Raw genomic sequence first — 12,218 nt, 5'->3', positions numbered from 1 at the left:
GAATTCTCCGCTTTTATTTTCCCCGTCAACCTCTGCCTGGATATTCTGGTTCTTACGGGCCTTCGTCATTTGCGGCGAAGATAACCGCCCGCGTGGAGCGTTTTTTATTCATTGTGACCCATTTTTAAGGTCACGGAAATCGTTTACTAAATTTTTTGACCATCCAGCGATATTGGTCTGAAAAAAAGTATCTTCAATTCTTCATTGTTCTATCTCGCGCGATTGGGTGCAATAATTCAATAGACACCCCCCCACTTCAAAATGATCTAAATCTTTCTTTTGACCTAAAAGATAAAGAGAGGTCTATCTTGGTACACCTACGATTTAACTGGTACGTAGTCGAGAGCCAATTCATTCGTACGAAAACGTGAAGGTGAAAAGAAATTGCGCTATTTTTGTTATTGTTCAGATAGTTTTTCGAATATATTGCGAAGATAAAATAATGATAAGCGACTACGTTAAAAAGCAATATTTTTCTTGGTCTTTGTTTACAATTTAAAGGTGACGATAAAACGCGTCAAGATTCGGAGAGTCAAAGTTCCTCGACGATCCGCGACCTTTAAAAATTTCATTGCCGAAATATTCGGAAATTTACGGGTTTCGGTTGAAATATTTTCCTCGGAGGGTCATTGTAAAACCCCCGTCGTAGATTTTAAGAGATATCCGCTTCAAACTGCTCTCTCTCTCTCTTGGGCTTCCCCCGTGACAGTCTCAGCTTCCGACGACAATCCCCGGGAGTCAAATGAAAGATCTTTATGGGCCACCGACGCGGGCTCACCATTCCTTTATGCTTTTACCAGAATTGAATAAACCGTGCTGTTTTCCGGAAAAGCCCTCTTCGCCAAACCCTTCTTCCCAGAAGTGTACCGTTGAGCTTTGGCAAAGGTCAAACCTTTTTCGGATTAAAGACATTTTTTCCAATTGTTTTGTGATACCAGAAGTATATTATTCGGTGTCGATATCCGCGGTTTTCCGGGAAATTCGTGCCCCATGATTCGTTATTATGGCCAAGATCGATACTTATTTCCTAAGATATGTATTAAAAAGTTCTGGTTATACGTAGTATTATAAGTAACATAATAACCATAAGTATGGCACAGAACGAATAGGTGTTTACAAAAAATACTGGAGGTCATGTGACAATGTTTTGTCTACGTCACTTAGCTGTAGCTCTTGAAGGTAAAGGGCACGCACTGAAGTCGCGAAACCTTTCGGAATTTGAAGCACCAATAAAGCACTAAAAAGGTTAAGCTCGTGACGCAGATAAAAACATTTTATACTTTTAATTTTTTATTGTTTTATTTTTTGTAAACACATTCGGTTAATGATAGTCTGTCATGGAATGATTGCGAAATAGGAAGTTTCCGAACAGGAAACTCTTCCCTTCCTACTCTTTCCGGTGGCAAAATAGTTAGTTTGATGGCGAGAAAAACGAGCGTACGCGCGTTTAGGTTTGAAATTCGAAAATAAATAACTTTTGAAGTGGAGCCAGTGTTTATAATAGTCATTTTTATCTTCCGATTCTATAATTCATCATTATTTTCCAAAGGTAAGCGTTATTTACACTTTTGAAAGCAATTTTCAATAGGCCTTGGCTGGTCTGTCGAAAAGGCTGCCGGGGGAACATCGGCGATTTTCCGGGCATCCTTCAAATACCAGGAGCAGTTCGCGGAGAGTTGTCAGTCCGTCGGTACGTAATGGTTTACGTTTTCATTGGCGAAATAGACTATCATAAAAAAAAATTGCATTGGGTGAATGGGAAGTGTCATACTTATGTTTATTATGTTACTTATGGTAGTATTAAAAAATACTTTATCCTCGGTAAACATTCGTTTGATGTGTTTGACTTCGAGATCACAATGTTTTAAAGGAATAATTTGTACTCGTTCTTCCGAGCCAGATGAAGTGAAGTAATTCGTCCAGTGCTTCCACATGCGCCGACTTTTTTCCTTTTCCGGGATTTTCAACCTTCCAAAATGCTAAAAGGGAATAATGCAATTTAAGAGGGAAAACGGGAAATGTGAGGGGGGGATGAGGGAAAAGTGTTCTTTGCATGGGAAGAAAGGGATTTTTCAGCTTTTCTGATAACATTGCCTGTTGAATCTAGTCTACTCTAATTGTATTTTCATATGTTATGAGTCACAGATGTAAAAAATATTTTCAATACGTTAAATAGTAATGCGACTTTTGAGGATATATTTTTGCAAAATTATTCAAATGTAAGTAATTTTGTAATAAATAAAACCTTATATTTGGAATTATTTTCAGAATTAAACTGAATATTTATACAAATTAGTGTTAAAAACTCCAAAACATAGCGAGGGATAAAAATGGGAATTTCCAAGTCAAATGTGGAAGCCCTTCGTCGTTACCCGCTTCCCGCGTTATTTAATCATCAAGACATTTAGTCGTAACAGAAGTAAATTAACCGAAGTTTTTGAAATAGTGCTCAGAATCGGAGGGCGTTTTCCTTATGAAAATGATGAGAAAATCGAGTCAAATAAAAGCCAATTTCCATCCCAGTCTCTTGACGTAATAATTTGCAGTAGGGAATTGTGGGTATAGCTATTTATATGTATAAAAAATGGTTTCATAAAAACAAAAACGTTTTTTTTTCGGTCCAGGAGTGCACAAAATTTCAAATTCGAGGTAAAAATGTAACTTCATAAGGAAAACGCCTCCAACATGGGGAGTATAGCAGACTGATAACTTCGGTTCATTTACTTCTGGTCGTAATTAATGAAGAGTAGATTATATTTATTTCGCGTGTTCAACTGGAGTTAATCAAGGCGTATTTAATTGTATGGAAATTATAAAGGGAAACAAAGTGAGGCAACCAAATTTGAATCGCGGTTAGTTAAAGAGAACCACTGTTAGGTGTCGAAAGAACTATTTAATTTGCTCGAATTAATATTTCAAATGGGGAATGCAAACAAATCCAAAAGGCGAATTTATGGCGCTAGGTGGAAGAACACGTACTGCAATTTTCCCCCCCCCATTGACGTGCTAGGTTTAACGCCATTCTCGAAAGTACAATACAGTTGGCGGACTTGACTTAAGGCCATCCACCGCGCGTCCCCTAATCCAATCTAGCAAATTGAATTCGTTCAAACTATAAAAGCTACACCCCCCCCCCCCCCCTCTCGGGCTTCCGACCTTTCGCGCATATACCACTTGTATTTTTTCAACCGAGAAACATTCCAAAGCCATAACAAGTAGTCGCGTGTTCTCATTCTACGCTGTCGCTGTCACGCACGCAGCCGCTACTATCTCCCCGTTTTAGCTACGCATTGATTTACGCTTACTCGTGGTAGATGTTCGTATTACGTATGCGGTGTAGAAATATGGCATTTCTTACAAAAAGGGTTCGTTATATGAACCGTCGAGAGTGCAGGGCCCGGGCTCTTGTAAAACGATAATTCCGGGCCCCCGTGAAAGCCATTGTTGCTGGAGATGGCCACATACCTCGTTTGACTAAAGCAGGGCCCTCGTAAAAGATATTGTTGCTGGAGATAGCTTTATACCTCGTTTGACTAAACAAGGGCCCTCGTAAAAGATATTGTTGCTGGAGATAGCCACATACCTCGTTTGACTAAAGCAGGGCCCTCGTAAAAGTCACTGTTGCTGGAGATAGCTTTATACCTCGTTTGACTAAAGCAGGGCCCTCGTAAAAGTCACTGTTGCTGGAGATAGCTTTATACCTCGTTTGACTAAACCAGGGCCCTCGTAAAAGTCACTGTTGCTGGAGATAGCTTTATACCTCGTTTGACTAAACCAGGGCCCTCGTAAAAGTCACTGTTGCTGGAGATAGCTTCATACCTCGTTTGACTAGACCAGAGCCCTCATAAAAGCCCTTGTCTGCTGTAGATATCCATTAGCCTCATACCTCGTTTGACGAAAACCTGCCCCCCAGGCTAAACGGGCCCAGTAAATTTTTACCGGCTTCTCCACCTCTCTCGTTGGGCCTGTTAATTATTGTACAGGACGAACCATAACGAAGCTATCTCACAAATAGTATACAGGGTGTTTGAAAAGGCAAATATTTCAATGCACGTTTTCCTAAGGAATAATGTAAGGTTTTCAAAATAGGAACAACTACCAGTTTTAGCAGATGAGTCATTAAGGGGGAAGACTACAGGGGCCATTGTCTACTTTCGTGCTATTTCAAGCTGAACTCTTTTAATTTTGTATTTTAAATTATAAAATTAATATTTAAGTGTAAAACAACCTCTTGTTTAGTGCCTAAAATAATTTTTACAATTTTAAATTTAAAAGTAATTAAGTTATTACGTTTTAATTCGGACCCCCGGAGCTAAACAAGTTGGGCAAGCGCCTTTTGTTAGGACCTTATATCTCGTTAACTATTAATATTAGAATTATCAAAATTATTTTAAGCACTAGAGGAAGGTTCAGCCTTATAATAAAAATATAATTAAATTATGTAATTGTTAAAACAGAAACGCTCAGCTTGAACTAAAAAGAGGCTTTTACTGTATTCTTCCCCCTTAAGCCTTGTCGTTTCTTTCCAGGATTTCAGTAAAACGCTATTAAATCCGTTCATTAAATATATTTTATCGTCTAAAATTTCAGTTACACTACTAATTCCGTTCAAATATTTCACATTTAACTTTATTTTATCTGGTGATTTAGTAGTTTTATCCCCAGGCGACATTTTCCCGGCTTATAGAAAGGCAGCGGACGAAACGACCTATGACTTTTTTTAAAAATCGTTACGATAATGACCCACAGATGGCGACTAAGACTTCTCTGTAAAATTAGCTCCGCCTACAAAATTTGAGCAAGAGTACGTCTTGGAAACGTAAAATACCCGTTTGTTCGTTCTCAGTCGCGTCGGTTCTTGCAAAAGGTTATACAAAAATTTTAATGAGTTGTAGGGGGTGAGTTGAGAAGTATGCCTGTTTTGTTCCCATTTTCCTACGATGAGTTAAAAGAGCGCCAGAGAGCTTCCAAGTAAGGCCTACTAGCCCCTGGAAATAGGCTGCAACAAGCGCAAAACCAGGCAGCAGGGACTTTAAATACTGTTTAAGTTCACTTTTTTACGCTGGTTATCTCGATTTGTTTACAAAGTCCTTTTTCACCTATCACACGAACCCAAACCTTAATGTTCGCGTTTCCCTGCTGCTTGGTTTTGCGCTTGTTGCATAACCTTTTGAAACACCCTGTATTTTAATTATATTAAAGTTTTCTTAAATTGAATGTAGCCAGTTATTATACTTGTTCTTTGAACCGTCGCGATGTTTCGGCCAATTTAGCAGTTTCGCGTCCAGGGGTGTAGTTTTAATTAGAACGCGGGATATCAAGCTAACAAACATCACGATAAATGAGCAATGAAACGAAGCTGGCCGCTTTGAAGCTCCTGAGCTGCCTTTTCTAGATTACTATATTAAAGCGGTTAAGCGGCGTCTTGGAAAATGTAATTAATTCGTAGTTTACTTAGGGCTTAAACGAGAACCAACTTAAGTTCTATTCTTAGTCCGTCGGACAGCGAAAAGGTTAGTGAAATATTTATTCAAATTAATATCAAGTTTAAGCCGATCATTAGTATCCGAGACTGGCGATTCTGGCTCCACTGGCTCGAAGTGGCGGAAACGGAGGGGGGAGGCTAATCATTTGGCGGACCCTTACTTCTCTTTTTAAGCGGATTTCGCGACCCGATTGGCCATTTAGGACCTACCGGTACTCGTTTTCTTATTAAAAGTCTCCTCTTTCGAACGTACGCTACCCATATCTGTCGGAACTGGATTAAATTAGCCGCGACTGGCTGGCATCGGCCGTTACGCCTTAAGGCCACTAAATCCGAGCCGAACCGCCGCTGGGAAGCGAGCGGGGGGAACGGGTGAAGCCTGCCTCTCCATATTCGCCTTCGCTCGCCGCCCGTTGACAGGGGCGGATAAGTCTTTTAGTATAATTGGCCGAATAAATCTCGCTCCCCTTTTGGTTATTGTCCTTTCTTATCTTCGCTTTAAAGCCATCCTGGCCCGCGTTTTAAAGCACCCGCTTTTATCTCAACCGAGATTCTCGACTATTAAGAAGGTACGAAATTGATTGTGGAACGCAATCTCAGCCGCGATTTTTGCCGGAATGCGGCTTCCCCTTTTATTCAATTTCGGAGATACGCAGGTGTTTTGACTTTCACGAATATAACTTTAAGAGTAAGAGTCCCGTCGTAATAAGGCGAAATATGGAGAAGGAACGGCCTGATTTTATTTTTAAACCCTGTTGGAGTAAAATATGAAGCTCTGCTTATGACTTTTCGCGTTCGTACGCGAAATTTATGGCTGAAAGAGTTCGGTTATTTTGATTTACCGTGGCCGGTTATTATCGTTATCTGGCATAAACATTTTGCGCAAAATTTTTAGGTTGTTTAAACTACCGATAAATAATGGCTGACTAAGTTTATATTTTATCCAAGATCGGCAGTAGGCCAGCTTTTCAGCTCTCCTGTCGAATTATTAAATGTTATTTACCAACCCAAGTATAATCCTTCTGTTCTTTATTATAGATTTCAAGCTATAGTGAGTTGCAGGCTAAGAAAGACAAAATATATAGTACAGTTGGCGCAAGGATACCTCAGATCATTTCCGGCCAGTCGACCGCGCGTAATTTAAATTTGACCACTTTACGGTCAATTTCAAATTTCGTGAGTTTCATCGTTTTTTCGCGACATCCAGGAACCGAAATTGGAATCTATTTTTTAATTTCATGTTGTCACGAATTTAATTACTGAATACAGCTAAAGAAGGTTCGATAATTGAAGCTCCAAATATTTTAAATAGCCCAAGAGGTTACTATAAAAAGCATGATAAAGGTTTATTGTTAACAAGTAAAGATAAAAATATAATTTTAAACGTCTATAGCTCATTAAGACAACGTTACCCCCAAGAAAGCGTGGTAACTATTTTAAAAGAAACTGCTGATTTAACTGGTAAGACGTAGAAATAAATTTACAAAAATAAATAATTATACATACTATTTTAAATTTAAGAATGATAGGAATGCCTTATCTTTTAAATTTGCTCTCCACCACAATTATGAAATTAAAAAATAAAGATTCCAATTTTGGTCTCTAGATGGCGCTAAAAGACGACAAAAAGAGCAAAATTCGAATTTGACCGTAAAATGGCCAAATTCAAATTTCGCGCGGTGGAATGACCGGAAACGATCTGAGGCATCCTTGCGCCGATTGTACTATATATTTTGTCTTTCTTAGCCTGCATGCAACTCACTATAGTTCTAATATTTTTAAAACCTCGCGATTTAGAAATTTGACTCTCTGAGGGCTGACTGTACTGAGCGACTCAATACAAACACTTTCCTTTGCGTAAAGTATATAGTATACAAAAATGATTTAATGCCCTTAACCAGAATTATATAATATTATCCCGACTAAAGAAGGCCCTTACAAGAATGATATAATATTATCCCGACTAAAGAAGGCCCTTAACAAGAATGATTTAATATTATCCCGACTAAAGAAGGCCCTTAACAAGAATGATTTAATATTATCCCGACTAAAGAAGGCCCTTAACCAGAATGATTTAATATTATACCGACTAAAGAAGGCCCTTAACAAGAATGATTTAATATTATCCCGACTAAAGAAGGCCCTTAACCAGAATAATTTAATATTATCCCGACTAAAGAAGGCCCTTAACTAGTATGATTCAATATTAACCCGACTAAAGAAGGCCCTTAACCAGAAGGATTTAATATTATACCGACTAAAGAAGGCCCTTAACCAGAATGATTTAATATCATACCGATTAAAGTTCTAGGGCACTTAAGAAGAATGATTTAATATTATCCCGACTAAAAAAGGCCCTTAACCAGAATAATTTAATATTATCCCGACTAAAGAAGGCCCTTAACAAGAATGATTTAATATTATCCCGACTAAAGAAGGTCCTTAACCAGAATAATTTAATATTATCCCGACTAAAGAAGGCCCTTAACTAGTATGATTCAATATTAACCCGACTAAAGAAGGCCCTTAACCAGAAGGATTTAATATTATACCGACTAAAGAAGGCCCTTAACAAGAATGATTTAATATTATCCCGACTAAAGAAGGCCCTTAACCAGAATGATTTAATATCATACCGATTAAAGTTCTAGGGCACTTAAGAAGAATGATTTAATATTATCCCGACTAAAAAAGGCCCTTAACCAGAATAATTTAATATTATCCCGACTAAAGAAGGCCCTTAACTAGTATGATTCAATATTAACCCGACTAAAGAAGGCCCTTAACCAGAAGGATTTAATATTATACCGACTAAAGAAGGCCCTTAACAAGAATGATTTAATATTATCCCGACTAAAGAAGGTCCTTAACCAGAATGATTTAATATCATACCGATTAAAGTTCTAGGGCACTTAAGAAGAATGATTTAATATTATTCCGACTAAAGAAGGCCCTTAACCAGAATAATTTAATATTATCCCGACTAAAGAAGGCCCTTAACTAGTATGATTCAATATTAACCCGACTAAAGAAGGCCCTTAACCAGAAGGATTTAATATTATACCGACTAAAGAAGGCCCTTAACAAGAATGATTTAATATTATCCCGACTAAAGAAGGCCCTTAACCAGAATGAGTTAATATCATACCGATTAAAGTTCTAGGGCACTTAAGAAGAATGATTTAATATTATCCCGACTAAAGAAGGCCCTTAACCAGAATAATTTAATATTAACCCGACTAAAGAAGGCCCTTAACCAGAAGGATTTAATATTATACCGACTAAAGAAGGCCCTTAACAAGAATTATTTAATATTATCCCGACTAAAGAAGGCCCTTAACCACAATAATTTAATATTATCCCGACTAAAGAAGGCCCTTAACTAGTATGATTCAATATTAACCCGACTAAAGAATTCCCTTAACCAGAAGGATTTAATATTATACCGACTAAAGAAGGCCCTTAACAAGAATGATTTAATATTATCCCGACTAAAGAAGGCCCTAACCAGAATGATTTAATATCATACCGATTAAAGTTCTAGGGCACTTAAGAAGAATGATTTAATATTATCCCGACTAAAGAAGGCCCTTAACCAGAATACTTTAATATTATCCCGACTAAAGAAGGCCCTTAACTAGTATGATTCAATATTAACCCGACTAAAGAAGGCCCTTATTAGAAGTATGTAATAAATCTCTTGAAGATAAGGAACCATTTACTGTCTAATGCTATTCGCTTGAAATATTTACGTTTTCGAAATATAACGAGCAACATTTACAAAAGCTCTAAAATCAGGAAAATGTGCTTTGTAAATAAGTAAATATCTCTACGCTCTGTAAGAAATACATCTTACATCGTCAGGAAAAGCAATACAAGCGGTAGTAATGCTAATGGAAGTGTATAATCTCCTCCTAGTATCTAAAGGAGCCACAGATTTTCTAAAAACGAGATCACATTTAATTTATGTCGGTACTCCTAAAATAATTTATGAAATAGAAAAAATTGGTGAAAATACAGTAAAACCATTTAAAAAAAACCAAGCGGTAAATATTTATTTGATTCAATTTTCATTAGTTTTTTCAGTGATTTCCACTGACTTATCACAGTTTCTCGGTGATTTAAAGTGATTTTCTTAGCGATTTCCCGTGATAACCTACGAATTGCACACCTGATTACTAGAGTGACTAGCCCCTCGGTACCTGCCTCTAGCCATCGAAGATACATCATCCATTTTTATCCATGGGTGAAAACTCGGAACAAGTCCTTTTGCGTAGAGTTAGCAAGTTCTCTCCCCGCTGGTTTATGGGGTTTTCCCTCGAGCTCTTCGGTTTCCCCTTCCATAAAAACATGTTGAGGTTAACGGTAATAGTTAGTGTAGGGGCTGTTGGCTCGCGTGTCACGAAGGGCTGGCCACCACCCTCCTACGCATTGTAACCCGGCCACCTGAATTAATGGCTTTAAAAGTCGCTTGATGACTTAGGCCTAAGGTGGTGCCTTGGGTGATTAGCCTAGCTGATTATTATTATTATTATATTATATCTAAAATATTTACTCTAATGAATTGGTCCAATTTTATTCCCTTTACCAAATTAGTTTAAAAATAATAATAATAATGCAAATAATTTGATTAATGAATATGTAGATTAAAGATATCCATTTCGGGGTCGGATTCCACGCGAGTTTGCACGTTGTTTATTACGTATAAAGGCTTTATGAGGCTGTAAAACGTGTGGTGTTTTACGATTGATCTCGCCGGAGAACGCTCACGTACCCGTCGCCATATACACTCGAAGCGTTAGTCGTCGGCCTATCTAGAACAAAAAAAAACTAGAAAAATAACCCTCCTCTCCAGAGAACACATATTTCTTTTCACACACATTTTTTTACCCTTATCTTTTTTTTTCGCGATATATTTTTGATGTACCTTGAAAACAAGTTGGCAAGCCAAAATATACCTCTCCTCGGAAGAGTTTTTAATTTTTAGTGAAGCGTAACTGTATCCGTGGTTCTGCGGTAGAACGCTCACCTGTCGTGCAAGAGGGCTCGGGTTCGAATCCCTGCTGATTGAAAAATTATACTACACCCAATGACTAAAAGAGGGTGCTTTTGGAAAAACTTTTTCTCTGATTCTAAGAAACTGGGTACGCAGTGATTACGCTTTGCCCCGAAAATGCGAACGCAGGCCTGACAGACAGACCCACAGACAGACAGACAGACACGGTGGTTGTATAACCCCTCTTAGGGTACAAAGTCCCCTCGGAGAGGTAGAAACCGGCGAGGTATAATAACGGGGGAGGGGGGCCTGTATGTGATCGCGAATAGGGAGCAAAAACTATCTATCTCTGACCTAATATTAGGAAAAATGTTGTTGAACATCTGCTTTGGTACTTTTGTTTTCTTTGGCCGATTTTATTTTTTTCTCTTTTCATCTTGCGTCTCTCTTTCGGTTCCGAGACCGCGATCTTGCCAAAGTTGAAGCGCGCGAAGAATCTCACCTCCCTCGAACAAGCTCTTAAGCCTCGGCTTTCGTTCCCGGACAAGTTAATCCCTCGTGACAGGCTGACTTGGAACTTTCTAAAATTATTCCTCCAAGATCGCACCTGGGCTTTGAACTAATTGTTTGATAAGGCTAGACGCTTTTCCAAAATCGCTTCATTTCCATCCCAATCGGTTTTGGCTTCCAAAAGTATCCCAGAATATCCGCAGTTATTTGCTTTACTTTTTTTCATATTTTATTACAAATTGGTTCTTATCAAATTATTTAGTAATATTGATTTCGAGAGTCATATCAAAAGAATATTCCTTGAATAATAAAGCTGCTTCTACACGTTTTCTAGTACCAACGCAGTTTGAGCAGTCCACAGATTTAATTTGAGTAACTTTCCCCACACATTGAAAAAATAAAGAAAATGGCTTTTTCTCATAAACATTTTATTAAAATTCCATGATGTAATCGAATTCTGTAACTTAAAGTTCATATATTATAATCTCTCCTTTGAAACGACACCATTATTTGAATTAAATTCGTCAAGAAGGTCAGCTAGACATTATATCCATTTATCTCTGCCACATTGTCTGACTTCTAAGAATCTTAATTCTATTTTTTATAACGGTGTCAAGAAATATAATATGATTTACGACCTTATAAAAGAATGTCCTACTATTCATGCTGTCAGAAAAACAATTAAGGAGCTAGTATTAGCGAATTTTTTTAATGTGTAATATTAATTTTTTATTGTCGTTGTTCTTTTTTGTTGATTTATCCATTAACTATTATTTTAAATAAGTACTGCCTGCCAGGGTTAAAAGTCGCTTGATGACTTGGCACTCAACTGTCAATTTTGTATACCTTGAAGTACACCGCAAAATAAACCGATTGATTTAAAATGGCGGGCTAGCATTAACCTGGCCCGCCCATTTTGAAATGCGAATATCTCGGAGACTGGTTTGGTGCAAATTATAAAGAAGGTGGTGCGTAACGGTGCAATCATGGGTGCCTATTGATAGGCTATATTTCTGTCGGAAATTTCATAATGGGCTAGCATTAACCTGGCCCACCCAATTTAAAATTTAAATTCATTCAGAACGACACTGGTGCAAAATTTAAAAATGGTGGTGCGAATTGGTGCATTATGAGTGCCTATTTCAGATTTTATCACACGGGCGGGTCAGGTTATTGGAGCCTTTGCAGCAGGATGTTTCTTCAAGATATTCCTCAGTTTATTCCTTA

General features: G+C 37.9%; 1 protein-coding gene across 2 annotated transcripts in view; it reads left to right on the top strand.

Moving 5' to 3' along the window:
- Positions 1–12,218, top strand: part of LOC149932551 (lachesin-like) — a 44,634-nt gene that overhangs the window by 923 nt on the left and 31,493 nt on the right. The window lies entirely within an intron of this gene.

This window comes from Leiobunum rupestre, chromosome 8 (assembly GCF_980474605.1).
Source record: "Leiobunum rupestre chromosome 8, qqLeiRupe1.1.hap1, whole genome shotgun sequence".
In the NCBI taxonomy this organism is placed as follows: Eukaryota; Metazoa; Arthropoda; class Arachnida; order Opiliones; family Sclerosomatidae; genus Leiobunum; species Leiobunum rupestre.
The sequence above is the reverse complement of the archived record's forward strand: the minus strand, read 5'-3'. Positions and strand labels throughout refer to the sequence as shown.